This window comes from Artemia sp. Qi Xiang Cuo, chromosome 8 (assembly GCF_049724085.1).
Source record: "Artemia sp. Qi Xiang Cuo chromosome 8, ASM4972408v1, whole genome shotgun sequence".
In the NCBI taxonomy this organism is placed as follows: Eukaryota; Metazoa; Arthropoda; class Branchiopoda; order Anostraca; family Artemiidae; genus Artemia; species Artemia sp. Qi Xiang Cuo.
The window spans coordinates 2206803-2225600 of NC_142801.1; the positions used below are offsets into that span (position 1 = coordinate 2206803).

Here is an 18798-nt window from a genome sequence, read left to right on the forward strand (position 1 = left end):
TTTCATAACTTATAAGACCTTTCCCCAGGAGCTGAAGGGGGGGGGGGTGTTTTATCTCTGCAGACATAGTTATTGTGTTTTTCAACTATGCTGAAGAAAAAAAAATCCCTCTCTAAATTGATTAGACAATTTTGGAAAAAGTGACGTTTCGGAGAGGAATTAAATATCTAAATAATGAAATATGTGTATTTCCGCTTGAAAACTCTCCCAAGAGGGTTAAATGATGAATGGTGGACAGTGACTCTTCTAGATTCCTCTCCCTTATGATTTTCATAATAATAAACCGTTATTGCTGTTTATTATTAGATGTTTGAAGGTTTTAACTCCAGTGCAAATTGAATTATAGATAGAAATAAAGTGATGAATACCTCAAATGTAGTCGTCGATTCTTCAATGGCTGATGTAAGTTTAGATAGCTTTTTAAGACATGATGGAATTTTTGTATGGAATTTTTGCGTGTGTGTGTGTGTGGGTGTATGTGTGTGTTTGTGTGTGTTTTTTTTTGTCTGTTTGTGTGTGTTTGTGTTTGGTTTTTTTTTGTTTTTGTGGGGGTTTTCTTGTGTTTGAGAGTTTGTGTTTTTTTGTTTTTTTGTGTTTTTTTTGTCTGTTTTTGTTCGTGTTTGTTTTTGTGTGTGTGCTTTTGTTTGTTTGAGTCTGTGTGTTTTGGTTCGAAAAATAAACTGTTTCCGTAAAATCTAAACTAATAAAGGTTTTGACCGTAAACTCTAGTTTTTTGTAAGAAAATTATGGAAAATATATTTCCCTGGCCGAAATGGGAAACTTTAGTTAGAAAAATAAAATCCAGTTTTGATTTGAAAATAAACTGTTTCCATAAAATCTGAACTAATAAACGTTTTGACCGTAAACTCTAGTTTTTTGTAAGAAAATTATGGAAATACATTTCTCTGGCCCAAATGTGAAACTTTGGTTAGATAAAAAAAATCCAGTTTTGGTTCGAAAATAAACTATTCCCGTAAAATCTGAACTAATAAATGTGCGTATGTGTGTGTGTGTGTGTGTGTGTGTTTTGTCTCTTTGTGTGTGTGTGTTTGTGTGTGTTTTGTGTTTGTGTGTTTTTGTGTGTGTGCGTGTTTTGTTTTTGTGTCTGTTTTTGTGTGTGTTTGTTTTTGTGGGTGCGTGCTTTTGTTTTTGTGAGTGTGTGTGTTTTGGTTCGAAAAATAAACTATTTCCATAAAATCTGAACTAATAAAGGTTTTTGACCGTAAACTCTAGTTTTTTGTAAGAAAATTATGGAAAATACATTTCTCTGGCCTAAATGTGAAACTTTGGTTAGAAAAAAAAATCCAGTTTTGATTCGAAAATAAACTGTTCCCGTAAAATATTAACTAATAAAGGTTTTAACCGTAAACTCTAGTTTTTTATAAGAAAATTATGGAAAATACATTTCTCTGGCCTAAATGTGAAACTTTGGTTAGAAAAAAAATCCAGTTTTGGTTCGAAAATAAACTATTCCCGTAAAATCTGAACTAATAAAGGTTTTGCCGGAAACTCTAGTTTTTTGTAAGAAAATTATGGAAAATATATTTCTTTGACTCAAATGTGAAACTTTGGTTAGAAAAAAAAAGTCCAGTTTTGGTTCGAAAATAAACTATTTCTGTAAAATCTGAACTAATAAAGGTTTTTGACCGTAAAATCTAGTTTTCTGTAAAAAAATATTATGGAAAACAAATTTCTCTGGTCCCAAATGAGAAACTTCGGTTAGAAAAAAATACACTTTTGGTTAGAAAATAAACTATTTCCGTAAAATCTGAACTAATAAAGGTTTTTAACCGTAAACTCTAGTTTTTTGTAAGAAAATTATGGAAAATACATTTCTCTGGCCCAAATGTGAAACTTTGGTTAGAAAAAAAAATTATCCAATTTTGGTTCGAAAATAAACTATTTTCTTAAAATCTGAACTAATAAAGATTTTGATCGTAAACTCTAGTTTTTTGTAAGAAAATTATGGAAAATACACTTCCCTGGCTCAAATGTGAAACTTTCCATAAAATCTGAACTAATAAAGGTTTTTGACTTTAAACTCTAGTTTTTGATCATAGTGTTCTCAATCTTCTTAGGATGTATGGATCGAGTGGGACCTCACGCATGAGGAGGAGCTTCTTTTGTGTAATACAAGCATAGATGATAGTGATGAAGTAAAGGAAATCCACTATATGTCTGATGATACTGATGAAGTAATGGAAGTCCATTATACATCACTAGGATTATCATACACATCAGATGATCTAGTGAGGAGGGGGCCTTCTGGAAGAATGTTTATTGAAGACGATGAGCGTTTGTCTGCTCATCGTCTTCCTATAAGAGTACTTGAAGATTTATTTCAGGAGATGCCCTCTTTGAACAATTTAACGGTAAATGATGAACCGGAGGTTGAGATTGAATGTATACCATCCCCTCTGGTAGATATAATGGAAGTGGAGGATGGTGATGATGATATTCAGATAATTGAACCGGACATTGTTTATTTAAAAAGCATTGTAAATACGGATATTTCAAAAGAATAAAGATTAGAAGAATGAATTATTTTTTGTTATCTTTGATAGAAAACTTGGCTGTGGACTGATAATACTCTATAGAGTGGTCTAATCAAACTGAACTATTCATGCACAGAAGTCTCTGATGGTATCCTTACTCTATATATATCTAGTATGAGAAAGTTAAAATAATACAAGCAAATTTATTGTATGATTACAATATAAAACTCAATATATATATCAATAATTAGATGCATCGTTAAATCATATATGAGAACTCTTCCACCATGGTTTTCGTTGTTTAAAATCCTTTCCGTAGAATGACCTCTTATGTTGTCTCTTAAAGGGCTACTTTTTCTCTTCTCTTAGAACATATTCATTAGAATATTCAGAGTTATATCTTGCTTTATACACATTTTTCATTGGGTTTTCACTGCTGTCTTTTACACTATAGAGAAAGCCCTCTTTTCCCAGTCTTTTCTTTTGATCTTCTTTTTCTTTCATATTAACCCTTATTTTCTGTGAGCTTACGTGCACTCAGTATAAATTTCTTTTAATATCACATATAATTTTTCTTCTCATATTTTCAAAACTCTGCTCATCTGTCTCACTTTTCGTGCTTTCTAAACTTGCAGCAGGCTCATAAGAATGTTCAAAATAGTGAAAATTTCCCTTACAAATAGAACAGATGCAATAAAAGGATATTTCTAACTCAACTTGTTCACTCATGTTATGACACTGCTAACTAAAAACTTAGTGAATTCTATTCACAGACTAATAAAAACTATATTAAAAATCCTTTCCTTATATTCTCTGCAAAATCCTCTCCCGCTAATATTTCCGGCCCTCTGATTGGTTTAGAAGGAGATACGTGATCATGTTTTGCGTTATCGAATCAATAAAATTCCCCCAACGATTATGTAAATCAATTTCTCAGAAATCCACTTGTCCTAGTCGATTACGCAATCAATTTCTTGGAAATCGTCTTCCCTTCGATTAGGTAATCAATTTCTCGGAAATTCACTTGTCCTAGTCGATTACGCAATCAATTTCTTGGAAATCCTCTCCCCACCGATTACGCAATCAATTTTTCAAAAATTCACTTGTCCTAGAACAATACATCCCCCATCGATTATGTAAATCCCCCCTCGTGTCATTACACCTGGCCAAACAACAACAACAAATCAATCGACCTTGACCCCATTAGACATTAATAAACCATGAAAATACATCAAAGTGAGAAAAATCCTGTTTTTTCATTCTCAGTGACAAAAATCATAAAACATGCATAAATTTAGTACTGTTTGTACTTGTCCTAGTCGAGTCCTTGATCAAAACATTCCCCCATCGATTACGCAATCAATTTCTCGGAAATTCCCTTCCCCTAGATCAATACATTCCACACTGATTATGTAAATCACCCCTCGTGTCATTACACTTGGCCAAACAAAACAACAAATCAATCGACCTTGACCCTATTAGACATTAATAAACCATGAAAATACATCGAAGTGAGAAGAATCCTGTTTTTTTATTCTCAGTGACAAAAACCATAAAAACATGCATAAATTATGTACTGTCGGCGTTAGACTCAATTGTAGATGGCAGCACGGTGTTCTCGTGGGAGCTCATGAGGGAGTTCTACTAATATAAAGAAGGAACTATCAAAAAATAGAGTTTTTAAGGCCAAACGAAAATACTGAAAAAAACACAAAGCAAATATTTCGGTGTGTGTTTAACTGAACCACCGTGTAACTGAACCACGGTGTAACTGAGCCCCATTTAACTAAACTCTTGTGCAAATAAACCCCCGTGCAACTCCACCCCATTTAACTGATCCCCCGTGTAACTGAACCCCCGTGCATCTGAACCCCCGTGCAACAGAATCACCGTGCAACTGAACCTAAATACTTTCAAGGGTAGTTTCCTCTGTTGTACTTTGAAATTTTAACTTGTCAACAAGATCGATGGAGTTTTTTTATGTAAGATTTCTGTGTGCTTAAAAAAGGCTTAAAAATGGTGGCCAAGAACTTTCCTACACCTGTAGCTGGAGAACTATAGGATGCTACAATAGGACGTAATGGAATATCATTCTTATGGATTTTGGGCAAACCATAAGACTTTGGGGCTGAGCATCCTTTGGGGTAGAATTTTTTGTACATTTGAGGGGTAATTAGTCTACTGTCTTTTAAAGTTCCTAATTCTTTTCTCAACTGCTTTGTGTATTTGTTCGTGGGATCACTTTTTATTTCATTGTAAGTATTTTTATCCATTAAAAGGGTATTTGCTTTAATTTCATAATATGCAGAATTCATAATTACTACTGTATTTCCTTTGTGTGCTCTTGTAATTACTGTATTTTTATCCTTTTTTTAAGTTTCGGAGGATTTTAATTTCTTCTTTTGACTGAGTTGAAAGCGACTAAGAAGGCCTATAATCAAGAATACTCTTTACAATTTCACCTCTGAGTAGGTCTGGATTTTCAACCTCCCCATGGGAGCTAAAGATAGCAGACTCCTCGCCCGTAATAATTTCTGACGTATTTACGGTTGTTTGAGCTATTGCAAATTTTGGTCCTTTTGAAAGAATACTTAGCTCCTTGGATGTAAAAACATTAGAGGATATATTTTCCAAAGGAGGGCCAGGACAAAATCTAGGAAGGAAAATCCGTTTTTTTTTAAACTGTTGAAATTCCAGTTTTGAGAATTTCTCCGACAAGCGAGTTTTTGTTAAATGGAAAACGTGTTGGAAAGACCTTTGTGAGATATGTAAAATTTGGTGAAAATTTTGAACGGATAAAGTCTGATATAATAAAGATTTGAGATTAAATATCTTATTAATAAGGATGTATCTTTTGAATCTATGGTCTATTAAAATACGTGTTAAAGTTTTGAAACCCATTCTCTGAATAAACGGGCCTTCAGATTGCGTGCCTAAATGAAGATTGAAACGTAAAGAAGGTGGAAGAATTCGATGCCTTTTGCAAGTTTCTAAAAAATTTAACTGACGAATAAGATTTGCATGTTTTTTAACATAATTTAAAAAGTCTAAAACAATATTGGTCCAATGTTCCCCGTAAGCTTGACGTAAATACTTTCTCAGACCATACTGGCTATACATGATATATGAAGCTAATAGAGGAAAGGAAATAATAAATGAAAAATAAAACCAAAAAAGGGTGAGAAAACGAGGATTTTTTTAGCCAGTGGCAAAAACATGAAGACGAAAAACAAGCCAATATTTCAACAAGGATCTCAGCCAAGTCGTCCTCAGTGCTTAACAAAAAGAAGAAAACAAAAAAAAACACAACAGAAATCTAACCTTTTGGAGTTTACTGTACACGGTACAAACAGACACTGAATGAAAGACCAAGCCGAAACAAATGAAAGACAATATTTATCAAAGAGATTGAGCAAGAATGTTTTGCCTCGCAATACTTTTTGCTTGTCTGCAAATTCGGTTTTCAATAGGTATGCAAATAGGTTCTATTAAATTTGACTTAGTGCAAATATCAATTGAGTCTTTTAGTATTAAATTGTTATAAATCGGGCTTAATGAAATGTCTCTGGGGTCTCTATTTATAGTCACATTTCTGTTTATATATATATTTTTTTTATCTCAAGTACCTCTTTAAAAGACTGCGGTAGGCCAATTACAGTAGATATTAAGTTTGCCTCCTCCAAAAGAACAAGATGTGTCGAATTTTCGAAAATATGCTGGGCCAAGGCGGAATAAAAATATTTTTATTTTTCAATCTCAGGGACTTTTCATTTGAAATTTCAATCTCAGGGACTAATCAAGCTTACGGGGAACATTGGACCAATATTGTTTTAGACTTTTTAAATTATGTTAAAAAACATGCAAATCTTATTTGTCAATTTAATTTTTTAGAAACTTGCGAAAGGTATCGAATTCTTCCACCTTCTTTACGGTTTAACGTTCATTTAGGCACACAATGTGAAGGCCCGTTTATCCAGAGAATGGGTTTCAAAACTTTAACACATATTTTAAAAGACCATAGACTCAAAAGATACGTCCTTATTAATAATATATTTAATCTCAAATCTTTATTATATCAGACTTTATCCGTTCAAAATTTTCACCAAATTTTACATTTCTCACAAAGGTCTTTCCAACACGTTTTCCATTTAGCAAAAACTCGCTTGTCGGAGAAATTCTCAAAACTGGAATTTCAACCGTTTAAAAAAAAACGGATTTTCCCTCCTAGATTTTGTCCTGGCCCTCCTTTGGAAAATCTATCTTCTAAGGTTTTTACATCCAAGGAGCTAAGTATTCTTTCAAAAGGACCAAAATTTGCAATGGCTCAAACAACCGTAAATACATCAGAATTTATTACGGGCGTGGAGTCTGCTATCTTCAGCTCCCATGGGGAGGTTGAAAATCCAGACCTACTCAGAGGTGAAATTGTAAAGAGTATTCTTGATTACAGGCCATATTTGTCGCTTTCAACTCAGTCAAAAGAAGAAATTGAAATCCTCCGGAACTTAAAAAAAAAGATAAAAACACAGTAATAACAAGAGCAGACAAAGGTAACACAGCAGTAATTATGAATTCTGCAGATTATAAAATGAAAGAAAAAACTCTTTTAATGGATCAAAATACTTACAGTGAAATAAAAATTGATCCCACAGACAAATGCACACAGCAATTGAGAAAAGAATTAGGAATTTTAAAAGACAGTAGACTAATTACCCCTCATATGTACAAAAAATTCTACCCCAAAGGTTGCTCAGCCCCAAAGCCTTATGGTCTGCCTAAAATACATAAGGAAGATATGCCATTACGTCCTATTGTAGCATGTTGTTGATCTTGTTGAGAAGTTAAAATTTAAAAGTACAACAGAGAAAACTATCTTATCTGGTTTCGATGCAGTTTCTATATACACTTTCTGCGATGTCCATAAATGTTAGCAGGCCTTACAAATAAAATTGGAGGAAAATTCTGCTTGGTCAGATTACAAAACTTAGGATATTGACACAATAATGACGCTTGTTCGTCTTTGCAACAAGTTTTCTTCGTATTTTAAGTTCCGAGACAAATTTTTCCTTCAAATCAAGGGCCTATCCATGGGCACTGTTTTATCTCCTTATTTGGCAAGTTTTCACATGGATTTCATTGAACAATCTGCTTTGAATTGTTTCCACTTAAAAAACTCCCTCTGGTTTCGTTTCGTTGATGGTATCCTTTCTGTTTGGGAACACGGACAGGACTCTCTTGAGGAGTTTTTGGTGCATTTAAACTCTTTTGATTCGAATTGCCAATTCACAATGGAACTAGAAGATTCATGAAAGCTGCCTTTCTTGGATGTTTTGATTATAAAAAATACTCCTAGCTTTGAATTTTCTATATACAGGAAGCCGACCCATAATGATCAGTATCTACACTTCTCGTCAAATCACCCTCCTTCTGTTAAAAGAGGGGTAATAATCTCTTTAGTCGACATAGTTTTAAAAATGTTGTTCACTTAATCACGTAAATTTTGAATTAAATTATATCAAAGATATTCTTTTCTGGAATGGTTGCCCAATAAACCTTATTGAAAATATCATAGATTTACGATTAAAAAAGATAAAACAAGAAAACAGGGAGCCCGCCCCCCCTTGATTCAGTTGTTCCGGCAATTGAGAAAAAAACTTTCACCACTCTACCATACTTTTCAAAACTTAACGATAAACTTGGAAAAATTTTAAATAAACACAATCTCTCTGTTTCTTTCAAAAGTGAACAAAAAGTTGAACATTTTTTCAACACAGGAAAAGACAAAACTGACCATGTACTGGGTAGTGGTGTCTACAGAATCCCGTGTTCATGCGGTAAATTTTAAATTGGTAGGACCCATCAACAACTTGGTGAACGTTTACATGAAAACAAAATTTCAATAGATAAGTCCCTGAGATGAAAATAAAAATGGCAACTTTGATTCCGCCTTGGCCCAGCATATTTTCGAAAATCCGACACATATTGTTCTTTATGAGGAGGCAACCTTAATATCTACTGTAAATGACCTACCGCAGTCTTTTAAAGAGGTAATTGAGATAAAAAAAATTTTTTAAACAGAAATGTGGCTCTAAATAGAGACCCCAGAGACATTTCATTAAGCCCAATATATAACAATTTAATACTAAAAGACTCCATTGATATTTGCACTAAGTCAAATTTAAGAGAACCTATTTGCATACCTAATGAAAACCAAATTTGCAGACAAGCAAAAAGTATCGCGAGCAAGACATTCTTGCTCAATCTCTTTGATAATTATTGTCTTTCATTCGTTTCGGCTTGGTCTTTCATTCAATGTCTGTTCGTATCTTGTGCAGTAAACTCCAAAAGGCTAGATTTTTGTTGTTTTTTTTCTTTTTTTGTTTTCCTTTTTTGTTAAACACTGAAGACGACTTGGCGGAGGTCCTTGTCGAAATATTTGCTTGTTTTTCATCTTCATGTTTTTAAACACTGAATCCTTGGTGAGCTCAAAATGCTCCTTCACCTTTCTAAAAATTTCAAAGTAAAAAAAAAAAAAAATTAATCTACCGCAGCTTGAAATCCTGAGAATCTAAATCACCAATCTTCACTTATAAATACAAATTAACAAACACATAATTATTTTTTTAAGAATTATTTCGAGTCATATACTAAGTTTGAAGCACATACCTACATGCATCTTTATTAGAGTTCATATTTTTTCTGGATGAATAGATCAAGATATATTTTAGGATGAATAGAAGAGGAAATACTAACAAAGAGCTCTAAACTAACAAAGGATCCTAGACTGACAGGATTAGCCACCAAAATGTTCACCAAAACATTGAGGTAGACATCGACCGTGTAACCAAAAGATATGGTGTGAGTAGAAAGAGACAAATTGACCTGTTTTTTTTATAAAATTGTGAATTCTGTACTTTAAGCAAAATATATCGAACTTTAAAAAGCGCAAAATACGCTATATTGGAATTAAAACGCCAAATTTTGATTAGTAAATTTTTGAGATTTCCTCTAAGTTGACACTGTTTATTAAAACACTATTTTTAAAAAGAAATAGTGATTAGTTAATGTTTTATTGTATATGTTTAAAATACTCGTTTTAAATGTTTTCTATGTATTTCTATCTCTTTGTTCAATGTTTCTTTTTACACCCCTAAACGAACTAGCATTTGACGTTTAATCTTTTACGCATATACGATTGCATCTTAATTCTTATTTCCTACTTTTCATTACAATCATAATTACTAAGCGATGCCATATAGTTAGGCAACATACTAAAGGGTTTGACCTATTCAAATAGTCAAAAAGAATGTATGACTCCATACGATGGTTCAAGTCGAGGCCAGTTTTGTTTTTTACAATATAAAGCTTAAATAACTCGGTATAGCGGTCACAAGTAAATACCCTAAAAATTATGTAGAAAATATTGAATATCAATTTTTTTGTAGATGGTGAACAGATTTTTATTTTTTTTTTATAGAGGGGTGGTTTTAATAACTTACTATTTTTGTATCAATATATTTACATCGTTTTAACTTCAACAGATTTATTATAACTTTAATCCTCACCAAATTTTAGATTAAATTTACGACCAATTTCACTACCTACCTACGACGTATAATTGTTGAGGTTCACTTTAAATTAATGATATTTCTTTGTTCACAAGTTTATTGGAGAAACCTATTATGCGCCCCCCGCTAAGAAAAATCCTTGATCCATCCCTGTGTGTACAATTGACATTTCAAGTGCCTTCGATTCCCTTATCCATTCAAATGCTATTTTTTCTCTATTGAGAAGTAGAATAAACCCTTTTCTCTTTCATCTCTCTTATGGAATGGGTATGGTAATGCGTTCATACGGGTGCGGCTAGGTAGCCAGCTGAGCAAATACATCACTGTTCGGAAAGGTGTGAAATAAAGCTCTATGCTTAGTCCTGCTCTTTTCAATAATACCCTCTGAACCGTTACTAAACAAATTCCTCCATTTCTAATTGAGGCCCAGATTGATGCCAGCCAACTTTGTTACGCAGACGATATCCTTCTATTATCAGATGACCTCCAGGTTCTCCAAAACACAGTTTAATACAGTTTGCTCCGGTCTCAATGAGATTGGGCTTCAAGTCGCCTCCTCTAAAACTGAGCTTCTCGTCTAGGTTCGTCTCAACAACCTTCCGTTACTATCAATGTTGGCCCAGAAACTATTTCTTCTTCGTCCTCTCTAAATTATTTAAGTCTCCCGTTTGAATCAAATGCTAAAAATACTAAAACACTCGTTAACTAGGCGTTGAAAGCAAAGCTTAGAAAATCGTATGTACTGCTTGCTCGAGTTAAAGGCCAGTTTTACAAAACAACCCTATGCAAACTTTACAACGTTTTTTTGCACCGCATGTCTTCTTCTTGGTCCCTTTGTGGATTTGTTTTACATTCTCTGAGCGGAAAAAAATTCCATCTTTTCTCTTCCGCTTTTGCAAATATCTTCCGCAATTGCCGCTCTGGACTCGTAAGCGGTACATTTTGAGTAGATATGGCGTTTTCGATATTTCTTCAAAAATGGACCAGCTTGTGAATAGGATCCATAAGCATCGAGAAAATATTGTCCACTTTCCACTGAATTGTTTAGCTTAATTGTTTTGATTAAATAGCTGATATGTTTTTTCTTCGTGAGTTTTTTCTTGTTTACCGTTTCCATCAGAAAAGGAGAAATAAAACTGGTTTTAAGAGTTTGTGATTTCCGATTTTCTTTGTTTTTGTAGCAACAAAACAGATCTTTTTTTTTATGAATTATCTTGACAGACATTTATATTATAACTTTAAAAAGCAAACAAGCCCATTAAGGGTGAACATGCAAAGATTCTAACTTGTGTTTCACCCAATGTAAGTACGGTGATTGAGTTGAACAAGAGTTCGGTTATACGAGGGTTCAGTTGTAGGGTGGTTCAGTTGCATGGTGGTTCAGTTGTATGGTAGCTCAGTTGCACGGTGGTCCAGTCGAAAAACTTTTAGCGTAAAGAGCGAGGTATTGACTAGGGGGCAAACCCAATCATATACGAAATAATTTCTGTTCGTTTTAAGTTTTGAAGTGCTCCTTACTTTCAGTTGAAATACTTGCTGTTTTTATTTAATTGTTTTTATTTTTTTTTAAATAATGCTGGGAAATCCGGTACCTCCTGATGAAGGTACCCCCTTCATAGCAATGTCCCTTCCCCCATGAAAACTTTCTTCATAGTAAGATCCTCCCAAGTAACATCCACTCCCCACTACTAGAAAAATCCCCCCTGAAAGTGTCTGTATACTTCTTAATAACCAATACTACATGTAAACATTGGGCAAAGTTCATAACTTGCAGCCATTCCCCTGGGGACTGTGGGGGATTAATCATCCTCAAAGACATAGTTATTATCTTTGTCGATCATTTTGAACAAAATGGCTATCTCAAAATTTTGATCGGGTGACTTTGGGAAAAAAAATGAGCGTGGAAGGGGTCCTAGCTTTCCTCCATTTTCGGTCACTTAAAAAGGGCATAGGAACTCTTAATTTCTGAATGAACCCTCCTGCGATATTCTAGGACAACTGGATCGATACGATCACCCCTAAAAAAAAAAAAAAAAAAAAAAAAAAAAACAAGCAAATAAAAATGCATCCGTGATCTTTCTTCTGGCAAAAAATACGAATTTCCACATTTTTGCAGATAGGAGCTTGAAACCTCTACTTTGGGTTCTTTGATACGCTGAATCTGATTGTGTAATTTGTATTAAGGTTCTATGACTTTTATAGGGTGTTTCCCACTTTTTTCGAAAATAAGGCTAATTTTCTCTGGCGCTTAACTTTTGACGAATAAGACTAAACTTGTTGACATTTATATATCTGAAATCAGCATAAAAATCTGATTCTTTTGCCGTATCTATTGGTATTTTAATTCCGTTTTTTGAGTTTAAGTTACTATTGAGCCGGGTCGCTCCTTACAGTTCGTTACCACGAACGATTTGATGAAGAGATTAGAGGGTAACCAGTGGTCCATCGCAAGCTTCTCTTTTCTCCAACGATATTTGATCTGGATTTGAAATACCCATGTGATTCAGCGAAGTTTAAAGGTCCAACAACTATGTCTCTAAACATGATATGACCCCCTACGGTCCCTGGATCAGGGCTGTAGGATAGTAGAGATGCCTCAGGAGGTCCAGGGGGGGGCACCAAATATGGGCATAGCCCCCCTAGGGAGAACACGTGGTTAATGGGGTCAATGACCTCTTTCTCCAGGGGTGTTTTGGCCAAGTGCCCGCTAGTGAAGAATGTTATGATGTCAGGAAATAGTATTTGTTGTTGTCGTATGCTAGGGAAGAATGTTATGATCCAGAAATAGTATTTGTTGTTGTTTCACGAGGCAAATGTTATGAGTTTCCAGGAAACAGTTAGATCACGTGTTTCCTTCTCAGCCAATCAGAGGGCTTGCTTACATAACAATTTGACCTTGAGATTTCGTATATAACGGACATACAATGTGATTAAATTATCAGAAAGTATTTTGACACAATGGATAAATTTGATGAATTAGAAGCATTGGCAACCTCAATTTACCATGTAAGTTCCGTTTTTATTTTCAAAATAAAATTATTTTCCGCGGTCACCCTCCAGTATATTCAGGTAAATCCCCCCCCATACAATACAAACATCACTTTACAATCTTTTTACTCGATAGAAAACATAAAAGGTGTTCTTTTACCCTCAAAACCTAACCCCCCCCCATCCCTCCTTGTGTTTACAACCACATTCTCGCAAAAAGAAATAATTATACTTTCGAAAAAATTGGATGTTCCATATTGTAATCTTTAATCTAAATGAGACTTCCGTCACGGTTGTTATTAAGCGGTCTGTTTTGACATAATGCTCCAGCGCGAAGCCTATAATTAGCTGTCACCCCTTTTCCTGTCTGTATACATTAGCTGGTTTTAGGCAATCGAGGTTTTCAGTGCTTTTACGTAATTCTGTGTTTGTCTGAAAATAGCGGTATGGTTTGATTTTCATTAACATTTTACCACTTTTAGGGAGTGTTTTCCCCTTTTTCCGAAAATAAGGCAAATTTTTTCAGGCTCCTAACTTTGATGGGTAAGCCTAAACTTTATGAATTTATGTATTTGAAATCAGCATACAAACCCAATTCTTTTTATGTATCTACTGGTATCAAAATTCCGTTTTTTAGAGTTTCGGTTACTATTGACGCGGGTCGCTCCTTAGTTACATTTCGTTACCAAGAACTCTTCGAAAGTCCTAAGTTCTTCGTAAATACTTCTCAATGAAATTTATCGGCCCTCGTGTTTCAGGAGTCGTTCTTAAAGAATTGGGACAAAAAGTGAAATTTTTGAGCATTGAGCGAGTGATGAGGAAGGGGCAGTCATCCTCATACACGGAATAATACGCGGTTTTTTTCTTTTGAATTCTTACCATTTTTCAAATCATGCCAGGGAAATCTCTTTTCTCTCGTGTAAAATTTCTCCTGGAAAGTTTCCCCAAAAACCTTTCGTCCTCACGGAAAAGTCTCCCCGTGGAAGCCCTCCCCCCCCCCTCACAGAAATCTCGGCTCCGGACAAATTTCCGTGGATTTCCCGAAAACAAATAATACAAATTTCCGTGGATTTCCCGAAAACAAATAATATTTATATATAATTGGTAAATTGTAAAAGTTAAATCTCTTCTCTCAGGAGTAGTGGGGGGGGGGTCATGTCATCCCCATAGGCATAGTTATTTGACCATAAGCTCTAAAATTGGTCTCAATCAGAAACCCTTATCGCTGTCTAAATTCACCAAGTGTAAAGATTTTCATACAGAGGTCTTTATTCTACAAAGTTCAGGGAAGGTCTGACAATTTCATACGAGCAAAAATTCATTCAATACGAGGCGGGGACAGCCCCATTCATATACAGAATAATTTTGTTCGTCTTAAGTTTTAGTGTTGCTTCTTACTTCCAACTGAAAACTTATTTTTTAATTTGATGTTTTACCTTTTTCAAATCATGCCATAAATATCCGTTTGAATAGACCCTCTCTTATCAGTTTAATTCGATCTGAGTACTGGTTCAATTCGAACAGCAAACATTCTTTCTAGTCTTTAGACTTTTCAAGCATAGTAAACTTGATTACGGTATGTAATTTGTAGGGACTAATTCATTTTAAATATTTGCAATTGGAATAAAAGGCAAATTCTGTGGGGGCATACTAGCTAGCACAGATCCAGATGGGCTGAATTCACATTTTAGAGTCAAAAAGTGCACACAAAAAAGCAAATATAATAGCAATTTAAAATCTCCCCCTCCCCAAACTCAAAAATTTCTGGGGGGGGGGGGCATATTTTCATTTTAGTTTGCATATTTTACTTATAAAACGCATCGAAAAGCCATATCAATAGCTGAATTTTTGAGTTTTTTTTTCACTTACAATTCATTTTTTTTTTGCCAAGCCTTAACCTCCCGTAATTGAAAGATATGAATTATAATCAAGGAACATAGTTCATCATATTTTACATATTTTTGGATGGAAAACACATTGAAAAGACATATTATTTGAACTTACATCAAACGTTGGCGGGCTTACATTTGAAGAACCTTCCATTATATGATTATGTTAGGTTAGGTTAATTTAGGTTTGGCTAGGTTAGCCTACGTACACGCGCGCGTACGTAGGCTAACCTAGCCTAACCTAAATTAACCTAACCTAACATAATCTAACCTAACCTAACCCTATACCTAACTTTTTGCCTGTCTCTCACCTAATCTAATCTAACCTAAGTGATGCGTACGTAGGTAAATATGTAAATATGATGAAAATACGTTCCTAGAAATTTTGAGTTTGGAGGGGGGGGATTTTGAAATCCTCTGGAAAAGTTGAGTTGGGGGGGGTGGATTTCAAAAGCGAGGGTTGAGGTGGGGGGGGGGCAGCCCCACACCTAAGAACTTTTCTTTCTAGTCTTGCATATCAAAGTTAAAAACCATAGTTTTCACGCTCCCTCCTGTGAATTGGGTGCTAGCCACTTTAATTTCCAATCAAATGTGTCCTTTTCAAAGTTTCTGTGACGACTCCTTCTGTGAGTACTTAGATAATATAAAATGATATATCCAGGATATTCTTAAAACCTGATTCCCCCCTCCCCTCACGTCATTTAAGTTGTAATAGCTCTGATTTTGGGGACTATTTAAAAATATATTTTATCAATTTTTATTCTTTTTTATTTCTGATTACACAAGAAGTGTGAAATCACAGAGTTGATCAATCTTTGATAGTTTTAAAGAAAATCTCACTCCAATCGATGCTTTCCTATGTCCAAAACAAAATCGAACGCAACACTTAATTAATCTGCATTGAAGATGTCTCGTTTGACGCAATTAGACTATGTGATACAAGAAGTATTGTTTTGAATCCAGTTTCCGTGAGTGATAATTGGCAATTTTAGTGAGTGTTAAGTGATATATAGAAAAGTGATTGTTGTTCTGAAATTGGAAGTTTGCACGATTTCGTAAATAAATAACCGTTAGGTTAGTATATTTCAGGACTTTGAAAGGTTTAAAAGTCTATATAGGCTGAAATATAGGACAAGATAAAAAAAAATGGAAGGTTCTTCAAATGTAAGCCCGCCAACGTTTGATGTAAGTTCAAATAATATGTCTTTTCAGTGTGTTTTCCATCCAAAAATATGTAAAATATGATGAACTATGTTCCTTTATTATAATTAATATATTTCAATTAGGGAGTTTAAGGCTTGGCAAAAAAAAAAAGTAAGTGTCAGTGAAAAAAAAACTCAAAAATTTAGCTCTTGATTTGGCTTTTAGATGTGTTTTCTAAAGAAAATATAAAAACTACAATGAAAATATGCCCCCCCCCCAGAAATTTTTGAGTTTGGGGAGGGGGAGATTTTAAATTGCTATTATATTTGCTTTTTTGTGTGCACTTTTTGACTCTAAAATGTGAATTCAGCCCATCTGGATCTGTGCTAGCTAGTATGCCCCCACAGAATTTGCCTTTTATTCCAATTACAAATATTTAAAATGAATTAGTCCCTACAAATTACATACCGTAATCAAGTTTACTATGCTTGAAAAGTCTAAAGAATAGAAAGAATGTTTGCTGTTCGAATCGAACCAGTACTCAAATCGAATTAAACTGATAAGAGAGGATCTATTCAAACGGATATTTATGGCATGATTTGAAAAAGGTAAAACATCAAATTAAAAAATAAGTTTTCAGTTGGAAGTAAGAGTTTTCACGCTCCCTCCTGTGAATCGGGTGCTAGCCACTTTAATTTCCAATCAAATGAGTCCTTTTCAAAGTTTCTGTGACGACTCCTTCTGTGAGTACTTAGATAATATAAAATGATATATCCAAGATATTCTTAAAACCAGATTCCCCCCTCCCCTCGCGTCATTTAAGTTGTAATAGCTCTGATTTTGGGATATATTTCAAAATATCTTTTATCAATTTTTTTTCTTTTTTCTTTCTGATTACAGAAAAGAACTGTGAAATCACAGAGTTGATCAATCTTTGATAGTCTTACAGAAATTCTCACTCCCATCGATGCTTTCCTATGTCCAAAACAAAATCGAACATAATAATTAATTAATCTGCATTGAAGATGTCTCGTTTGACGCAATTAGACTATGTGATGTAAGAAGTATTGTTTTGAATCCATTCTCCGTGAGTGATAAGTGGCAATTCTAGTGAGTGTTAAGTGATATATAGAAAGGTAATTATTGTTCTAAAATCAACAGTTTGCACGATTTCGTAAATAAATAACCGTTAGGTTAGTATATTTCAGGGCTTTGAAAGGTTTAAAAGTCAGTATAGGCTGAAATATAGGACAAGATAGAAAATAATGGAAGGTTCTTCAAATGTAAGCCCGCCAAAGTTTGATGTGAGTTCAAATAATATGTCTTTTCAGTGTGTTTTCCATCTAAAATTATGTAAAATATGATGAACTATGTTCCTTGATTATAATTCATATCTTTCAATTAGGGGGGTTAAGGCTTGGCAACAAAAAAAAGAAATTGTCAGTGAAAAAAACAAACAAATTTAGCTCTTGATATGGCTTTTCGATGTGGTTTCTAAGGAAAATATACAAACTACAATGAAAATATGCCCCCCCCCCCCAGAAATTTTTGAGTTTGGGGAGGGGGAGATTTTAAATTGCTATTATATTTGCTTTTTTGTGTGCACTTTTTGACTCTAAAATGTGAATTCAGCCCATCTGGATCTGTGCTAGCTAGTATGCCCCCACAGAATTTGCCTCTTATTCCAATTGCAAATATTTAAAATGAATTAGTCCCTACAAATTACATACCGTAATCAAGTTTACTATGCTTGAAAAGTCTAAAGACTAGAAAGAATGTTTGCTGTTCGAATCGAACCAGTACTCAGATCGAATTAAACTGATAAGAGAGGGTCTATTCAAACGGATATTTATGGCATGATTTGAAAAAGGTAAAACATCAAATTAAAAAATAAGTTTTCAGTTGGAAGTAAGAGTTTTCACGCTCCCTCCTGTGAATTGAGTGCTAGCCACTTTAATTTCCAATCAAATGAGTCCTTTTCAAAGTTTCTGTGACGACTCCTTCTGTGAGTACTTAGATAATATAAAATGATATATCCAGGATATTCTTAAAACCTGATTCCCCCCTCCCCTCGCGTCATTTAAGTTGTAATAGCTCTAATTTTGGGGCATGTTTCAAAATATCTTTTATCAATTTTTCTTCTTTTTTCTTTCTGATTACACAAGAAGTGTGAAATCACAGAGTTGATCAATCTTTGATAGTTTTACAGAAATTCTCACTCCCATCGATGCTTTCCTATGTCCAAACCAAAATCGAACGTAACAATTAATTAATCTGCATTGAAGATGTCTCGTTTGACGCAAATAGACTATGTGATGTAAGAAGTATTTTTTTGAATCCATTCTCCGTGAGTGATAAGTGGCAATTCTAGTGAGTGTAAGTGATATATAGAAAGGTAATTATTGTTCTAAAATCAACAGTTTGCATGATTTCGTAAATAAATAACCGTTAGGTTAGTATATTTCAGGGCTTTGAAAGGTTTAAAAGTCAGTATAGGCTGAAATATAGGACAAGATAGAATATAATGGAAGGTTTTTCAAATGTAAGCCCGCCAACGTTTGATGTAAGTTCAAATAATATGTCTTTTCAGTGTTTTTTCCATCCAAAAATATGAAAAATATGATGAACTATGTTCCTTGATTATAATTCATATCTTTCAATTAGGGAGGTTAAGGCTTGGCAAAAAAAAAAAAAAAAGGAATTGTCAGTGAAAAA

The 18798-nt window shown here is 34.1% G+C and overlaps 1 protein-coding gene across 1 annotated transcript in view; it reads left to right on the forward strand.

The window, feature by feature from the left end:
- Positions 1–18798, forward strand: part of LOC148949063 (uncharacterized) — a 139431-nt gene that overhangs the window by 101892 nt on the left and 18741 nt on the right. The gene's annotated exons all lie outside the window — the stretch shown is intronic.